This window comes from Myotis yumanensis, unplaced genomic scaffold (assembly GCF_028538775.1).
Source record: "Myotis yumanensis isolate MYYU_CA2020_CCGP unplaced genomic scaffold, mMyoYum1.0.hap1 SCAF_19, whole genome shotgun sequence".
Classification (NCBI taxonomy): Eukaryota; Metazoa; Chordata; class Mammalia; order Chiroptera; family Vespertilionidae; genus Myotis; species Myotis yumanensis.
In genome coordinates, this window is record NW_027223770.1 from 1,516,743 (window position 1) to 1,524,775 (window position 8,033).

The window sequence follows — 8,033 nt, forward strand, 5'->3', positions numbered from 1 at the left end:
TGTTTTAACCAAGGTCACCTCTCCGAGAAAGGTTGTTTCCCCAGGTAGGGATTTTTCCCTGAGGTTAGGGAGGGGATAAAACCCCTTAACTAAGTGCCAGGCGGGTAGTTAATCACTTTAACTAAGAACAATCACGCTTAAGCTACATAATCTTTACTCCATGGAATGGAGATAAGAAATGCCCTAACCTTTGGAATAGAAATTGACAGGATTAAAATCAACTGGTATAAATACAGATGTAACAAGACAACAGGACAGAGAACCTAGAGAGAGAACCAAGAGACAGGACTTGGCTGGAGATCCTAGACAGAACCTAGAAACAGAACCTAGCGAGAGAACCTGGCTGAAGAACCTAGAGACAGAACCTGGATAGAACATGGCAAAAGATCCTGGACAGAACCTGACTACAGAACTTGGCTGAAGAACCTAGACACAGAACCTGGCTATAGAACCTGGCTGGAGAACCTAGACAGAACATGGCAGGAGAACCTGGCTGGAGAATCTGGAGAACCTTGGCTGGAGAACCTAGCAAGAGAACATGGCTACAGAACTTGGCTGGAGATCCTGGCTAGAGAACCCAACTCTGCTGATGAACTGAACACTGCCTTCATGTCATTCCTTCTTTGCCAATTCCATCCACACCTTTGGGGACCCCTGGACCTGCTGGGGTTGGACCCCAGCAGTTTCCCAGGCTGAGCGATGGGGGAGCTAGTGCTGCTCTATCCAGGGACTCAGCCCAGGTTTCCATGCTGCACCCACTCCCAATCTCCACAGCCAGCCCTCAGACCTCCTCTCAGTCCCAGACCTCCCCTCTCACCACAGATCCGCAGGCTCTTCAGTCTCCTCAGGTCCTCAGTTCTAGTAGGTCCAGGGCAGGGGAGGCTCCACCCACCTTCCGGCCTCCAGCGGGGACCTGCCCCGAGCCTGGTGGTGGAGTCAGCAGCTGGGCTCTAGGGCGGCAGCAGAGCCAGCAGCTGTGCTCTGGGATGGCGGTGGTGGTAGGCGAGTCCACAGCGGGGGTGAGTGTCCTGCTGGGTCAGTAGCAGTGGCACAGACATGGCACAGAGTGCATGCTGGGCCCCTGTTGGGTCATGAGGTCAGGCTGGGTGCCTGCCAGGTGTGTGGAGGTCCTGCCAGTGTCCGCTGCAGGCACGAGGAGTCTGGGTTGTGACCTCTGTGGGCACGCCGAGTCTGGGGCAGGGTGTGCGTGGGTCCAGGCCTTAATGCCTAGCTGCTGCCTCTTCCAGCATCTCCTCCCCAGGAGGACTTGCCAACCCGTCAAGGTGAAGTTTCTCCAGGTGGGAATGCGCCCAGGGACTGGCTGTAGCAGACTCAGTGACTCTGTGGCCAGGAGAGCCCGAACCACCAATACTCCCTCACCATGGGACAGTCAGACACACACACACACACACACACACACACACACACCACACATACAGACACACACATCCACATATTCACACACATATTCACACACATCAGCACACACATATACACACATACACACACACACACATACCTGCACTCAAATCCACACAAACACATATCCACACACACACAACACACATTATAGACACACACATACACACACTACACACATATCCACACACACACACGGAACATCCACACACACACACACATACACATAGATATCCACAAACACATATCAACACACACACAGACAGAAACACACATACACACACTACACACATATCCACACACACATCAACACAAATATACACACATACACATGCACACATATCTGCACTCACATAGACACACATAAATTTCTCCCCACACACATCCACAAACACACATCCACACACACACACACACATAAACACACCACACACATATCCACACACACATACATACATATAAACACACACATATATGCACACACATATACAACACATACATCCCCACTCACATCCACACACATATCTACACAAACACAAGCACATATCCACACACACATCGACACACATAAACACACACATACACACATATTACACAAACAAACATACGCACACTAATACATATACAACATCCACACACACACATACACATACACGCTCTCATATTCCTTGTTTCCTTCCCTCCCTCACAATTCCTCCTGCTCCCTGACTCCCCCACACTCCCTCCTCCATTATGCTCCCTCCCCACACTCCCTCCCTCCATTATGCTTCCTCCCCCACACTCCCTCCCTCCATTATGCTCACTCCCCCACACTCCCTCCCTCCATTATGCTCCCTCCCCACACTCCCTCCCTCCATTATGCTCCTTCCCCACACTCCCACCCTCCATTATGCTCCCTCCCCACACTCCCTCCCTCCATTATGCTCCCTCCCCACACTCCCTCCCTCCATTATGCTCCCTCCCCCACACTCCCTCTATTATGCTCCCTCCCCACACTCCCTCCCTCCATATGCTCCCTCCCCCACACTCCCTCCTCCATTATGCTTCCTCCCCCACACTCCCTCCCTCCATTATGCTCACTCCCCCACACTCCCTCCCTCCATTATGCTCCCTCCCCACACTCCCTCCCTCCATTATGCTCCTTCCCCACACTCCCACCCTCCATTATGCTCCCCCCCCACACTCCCTCCCTCCATTATGCTCCCTCCCCACACTCCCTCCCTCCATTATGCTCCCTCCCCCACACTCCCTCTATTATGCTCCCTCCCCACACTCCCTCCCTCCATTATGCTCCCTCCCCACACTCCCTCCCTCCATTATGCTCCTTCCCCACACTCCCACCCTCCATTATGCTCCCCCCCCACACTCCCTCCCTCCATTATGCTCCCTCCCCACACTCCCTCCCTCCATTATGCTCCCTCCCCCACACTCCCTCTATTATGCTCCCTCCCCACACTCCCTCCCTCCATTATGCTCCCCCCCACACTCCCTCCCTCCATTATGCTCCCTCCCCACACTCCCTCCCTCCATTATGCTCCTTCCCCACACTCCCACCCTCCATTATGCTCCCCCCCCCACACTCCCTCCTCCATTATGCTCCCTCCCCACACTCCCTCCCTCCATTATGCTCCCTCCCCACACTCCCTCCTCCATTTACTCCCTCCTCCACACTCCCTCCTCCATTATGCTCCCTCCCCACACTCCCTCCCTCCATATGCTCGCTCCCCACACTCCCTCCGCATTATACTCCCTCCCCCACACTCCCTCCCTCCATTATGCTGCCTCCCCCACACTCCCTTCCTCCATTATGCTCCCTCCCCACACTCCCTCCCTCCATATGCTGCCTCCCCCACACTCCCTCCTCCATTATGCTCCCTCCCCACACTCCCTCCCTCCATATGCTCCCTCCCCACACTCCCTCCTCCATTATGCTCAGTCCCCACACTCCCTCTTCCATTATGCTCCTTCCCCACACTCTCTCCCTCCATTATGCTCCCTCCCCACACTCCCTCCCTCCATTATGCTCCCTCCCCACACTCCCTCCCTCCATTATGCTCCCTCCCCACACTCCCTCCCTCCATATGCTGCCTCCCCCACACTCCCTCCTCCATTATGCTCCCTCCCCACACTCCCTCCCTCCATTATGCTCCCTCCCCACACTCTCTCCATTGTGCTCCCTCCCCCACACTCCTTCCTCCATTATGCTCAGTCCCCACACTCCCTCTTCCATTATGCTCCCTCCCCACACTCCCTCCTCCATTATGCTCCCTCCCCACACTCTCTCCATTGTGCTCCCTCCCCACACTCTCTCCATTATGCTCCCTCCCCACACTCCCTCCTCCATTATGCTCCCTCCCCACACTCCCTCCCTCCATTATGCTCCCTCCCCACACTCCCTCCCTCCATTATGCTCCCTCCCCACACTCTCTCCATTGTGCTCCCTCCCCCACACTCCTTCCTCCATTATGCTCAGTCCCCACACTCCCTCTTCCATTATGCTCCCTCCCCACACTCCCTCCTCCATTATGCTCCCTCCCCACACTCTCTCCATTGTGCTCCCTCCCCACACTCTCTCCATTATGCTCCCTCCCCACACTCCCTCCTCCATTATGCTCCCTCCCCACACTCTCTCCATTGTGCTCCCTCCCCACACTCCCTCTTCCATTATGCTCCCTCCCCACAAACCCTCCCTCCATATGCTGCCTCCCCCACACTCCCTCCTCCATTATACTCCCTCCCCACACTCCCTCCCTCCATTATGCTCCCTCCCCACACTCTCTCCATTGTGCTCCCTCCCCCACACTCCTTCCTCCATTATGCTCCCTCCCCACACTCTCTCCATTATGCTCCCTCCCCACACTCCCTCCTCCATTATGCTCCCTCCCCACACTCTCTCCATTATGCTCCCTCCCCACACTCCCTCCCTCCATTATGCTCCCTCCCCACACTCCCTCCCTCCATTATGCTCCCTCCCCACACTCTCTCCATTATGCTCCCTCCCCACACTCCCTCCCTCCATTATGCTCCCTCCCCACACTCCCTCCCTCCATTATGCTCCCTCCCCACACTCTCTCCATTATGCTCCCTCCCCACACTCCCTCCCTCCATTGTGCTCCCTCCCCACACTCCCTCCCTCCATTGTGCTCCCTCCCCCACACTCCATCCCTCCATTATGCTCCCTCCCCACACTCCCTCCTCCATTATGTTTCTTCCCCCACACTCCCTCCTCCATTATGCTCCCTCCCCACACTCTCTCCATTGTGCTCCCTCCCCCACACTCCCTCCCTCCATTATGCTCCCTCCCCACACTCCCTCCCTCCATTGTGCTCCCTCCCCACACTCCCTCCCTCCATTATGCTCCCTCCCCACACTCTCTCCATTATGCTCCCTCCCCACACTCCTTCCCTCCATTATGCTCCCTCCCCACACTCCCTTCTCCATTATACTCCCTCCCCACACTCCCTCCTCCATTATGTTTCTTCCCCCACACTCCCTCCTCCATTATGCTCCCTCCCCACTCTCCCTCCTCCATTATGTTCCTTCCCCCACACTCCCTCCTCCATTATGTTCCTTCCCCACACTCCCTCCATTATGCTCCCTCCCTAACACTCCCTCCCTCCTTCAGGCTCCCTTACACAGTCCTGCCTGTTGGAATCATTCCCCTTTGTGTTTTCTCCAACATGGTTTTGACAGAGAAATTTTAGGAACTCGTGCTAAAATAGCACTTTCACGGTGTGCAGCTTATAGTCATATGTGACGTATTTTCATATATTGATGTTTATTTATATGATACATATTTATATGTTCATTTTGGCATTGTTTTAATAAACAAAATACTAGAAATCACCGAATATGCAGTTAAAAATGATATATTTACGCAGAGAAATATAATCCAGCTGTTAATAAGAAAATGGTGCAGATTTGCATATTTTATTTTGGAATGATATCCTATAATACAGTGGTTGCCAACCTGGGGACCTCATGGACCACCAGTGGCGCCCGCTGCTATAATACATTGTTAAATTGAACAGACTCAGTGGCATGTGTAGTAAGATTGTGTTTTTTGTTTTAATAAAGATGCAAGTATCTATATGTTGTATAAATACATTCAGGAAATATCAGAAAATGACTGAAAATTTGACAAGGAATTTAACCTGAGACCCTTCGGTCCATAGGCGGATGCTCTAACCATTGAGCAACTGGCCAGGGCTGAAAATCCTTTTTTAAACATTATTTACATTGATTTTAGACTAGAGAGGAAGGGAGAGGAAGGGAGAGAAGCATGGTTGTGAGAAAGGAACATTGATGGGCTCCCTCCTGCACACCCTCTACTGCGGATTGAGGTGCATGGGACAACACTCACCCAGCTGAGCCACACCGGCCAGAGCTCAAAATCTTAACCATGATTATACTGGGAAATTTGACTTAGGAAAACTTCCCTTTTTACATGTACATTTGTTTCATACGTTTTTGTATTTTTTCAAAGCTAGAAGTGTATACTGTTCTGTAAATTTAAAAAAAATGAGAGAGAGAAAGAGAGAGAGAGAGGGAGAGAGAATGAAAGAGAGAGAGAGAGAGAAGACAAATGATGATTGTTCCTTGAACGTTACCGCCAGTCATGGCTGGAGCTGCCCACAGGCCCCCTGGAAGGTCCTGCCTTGGTGAAGGGTCAGGGGTCCTACTCCCTCCTCTCCTCTTTACCCCAGCAGTAGAGGCACTTTACCATGCGATGCTTTTGTAACGATTAAATGCTGTGTATGTTTTGAGAAGGTTTTATCAACTGTGAAGCTCTTTTAAATACAGAGATTATCATCCTAACTCAGTTCCCTTCCCATCCCAGGCAGGATCCTTTGGTGACAAAGAAAACCCTTTGGGTATGTTCTTGCTGCCAAAGCCTACGGCCCTTTCTCCAGGGGAGCACCCCTTCTCCAGGGGAGCACCCCCTTCTCCAGAGGAGCCCCCCCTCCTCCAGGGAGCAGCCCCCTTCTCCAGGGAGCAGCCCCCTTCTCTAGGGGAGCACCCCTTCTCCAGGGAGCAACCCCTTCTCCAGGGAGCAACCCCCTTATCAGGGGAGCACCCCCTTCTCCAGGGAGCACCCCTTTCTCCAGGGAGCAACCCCTTCTCCAGGGAGCAGCCCCCTTCTCCAGGGGAGCACCCCTTCTCCAGGGAGCAGCCCCTTCTCCAGGGGAGCACCCCTTCTCCAGGGAGCAGCCCCTTCTCCAGGGAGCAGCCCCTTCTCCAGGGGAGCACCCCTTCTCCAGGGAGCACCCCTTCTCCAGGGAGCAACCCCTTCTCCAGGGAGCAGCCCCCTTATCAGGGGAGCACCCCCTTCTCCAGGGAGCACCCCTTTCTCCAGGGAGCAGCCCCTTCTCCAGGGAGCACCCCTTTCTCCAGGGAGCAACCCCTTCTCCAGGGAGCAGCCCCCTTCTCCAGGGGAGCACCCCCTTCTCCAGGGAGCAGCCCCCTTCTCCAGGGGAGCACCCCCTTCTCCAGGGAGCAGCCCCCCAGCCCTGCGCTTCAGCTCCTCCACCTGCCCAGCTATCCCCTGAGCTGGCTGTTCCTTGAACCTTTGGGGTGGGCTTCATTTCCTCCAGTGGCACCTCAGACTGCTGTGCAAATGGAGCACAAGGTCCCACAAACAAAGGAACCTGTGTGCTGCGAGGCCCCCCTCACTGGAGGGAGCGGAGAGGCCAGGCCTGCGTGCTGTTATTTTTCACTGCAGCCGAGCCGGGGCCTCTCTGCCTCTCCCAGGTTAGCATGTGGCCTTTCTCCATCCACAGGATGATGAGACTTGCTCTCCTATGGTTTGCTTTCCCTCCCCTCCGCCCCTCCTGGCCCTTCCTGCCCTCCTCCCTTTCCCTTTAAAAATTTCCTGACTTTTTCCAAAGGTTAAGTAAAATATGCAATTTAGGAAGATTACATTGAATGAAAACCTCTAGACTGGCCAGAGCTGGGAAGGGTGCTGCAGAATGTACAGGGAACTCATACAACTTAACACAAGGAACACAAACAATCCAATTAAAAAGTGAGCAAAGGACCTAGATAGACACTTCTCCAAAGTGGACATACAGATGCCCAAGAGACATATGAAAAAATGCTCAGTCCCTCATCATCCGAGAAATGCAAATAAAAACGACAATGAGGTACCATCTCACACCTGTCAGAATGGCTACCACCAACAAATCAACAAACGACAAGTTCTGGCGAGGATGCAGAGAAAAGGAACCCTCGTGCACTGTTGGTGGGAATGCAGACTGGTGCAGCCACTGTGGAAGACAGTATGGAGTTTCCTCAAGAAATTAAAAATGGAACTGCCATTTGACCCAGTAATCCCATTTCTAGGAATATATCCCAAGAAATCAACAACACCAATCAGAAAGGACATATGCATCCCTATGTTCATAGCAGCACAATTTACAATAGCTAAGATCTGGAAACAGCCAAAGTGCCCATCAGCAGATGAGTGGATAAAAAGCTGTGGTGCATTTACACAATGGAATACTATACAGCTATAAAAAAGAAAGAACTCTTACCATTTCCAACAGCATGGAGGGACCTGGAGGGTATTATGCTGAGTGAAATAAACCAGTCAGAGAAAGACAAGTATCACATGA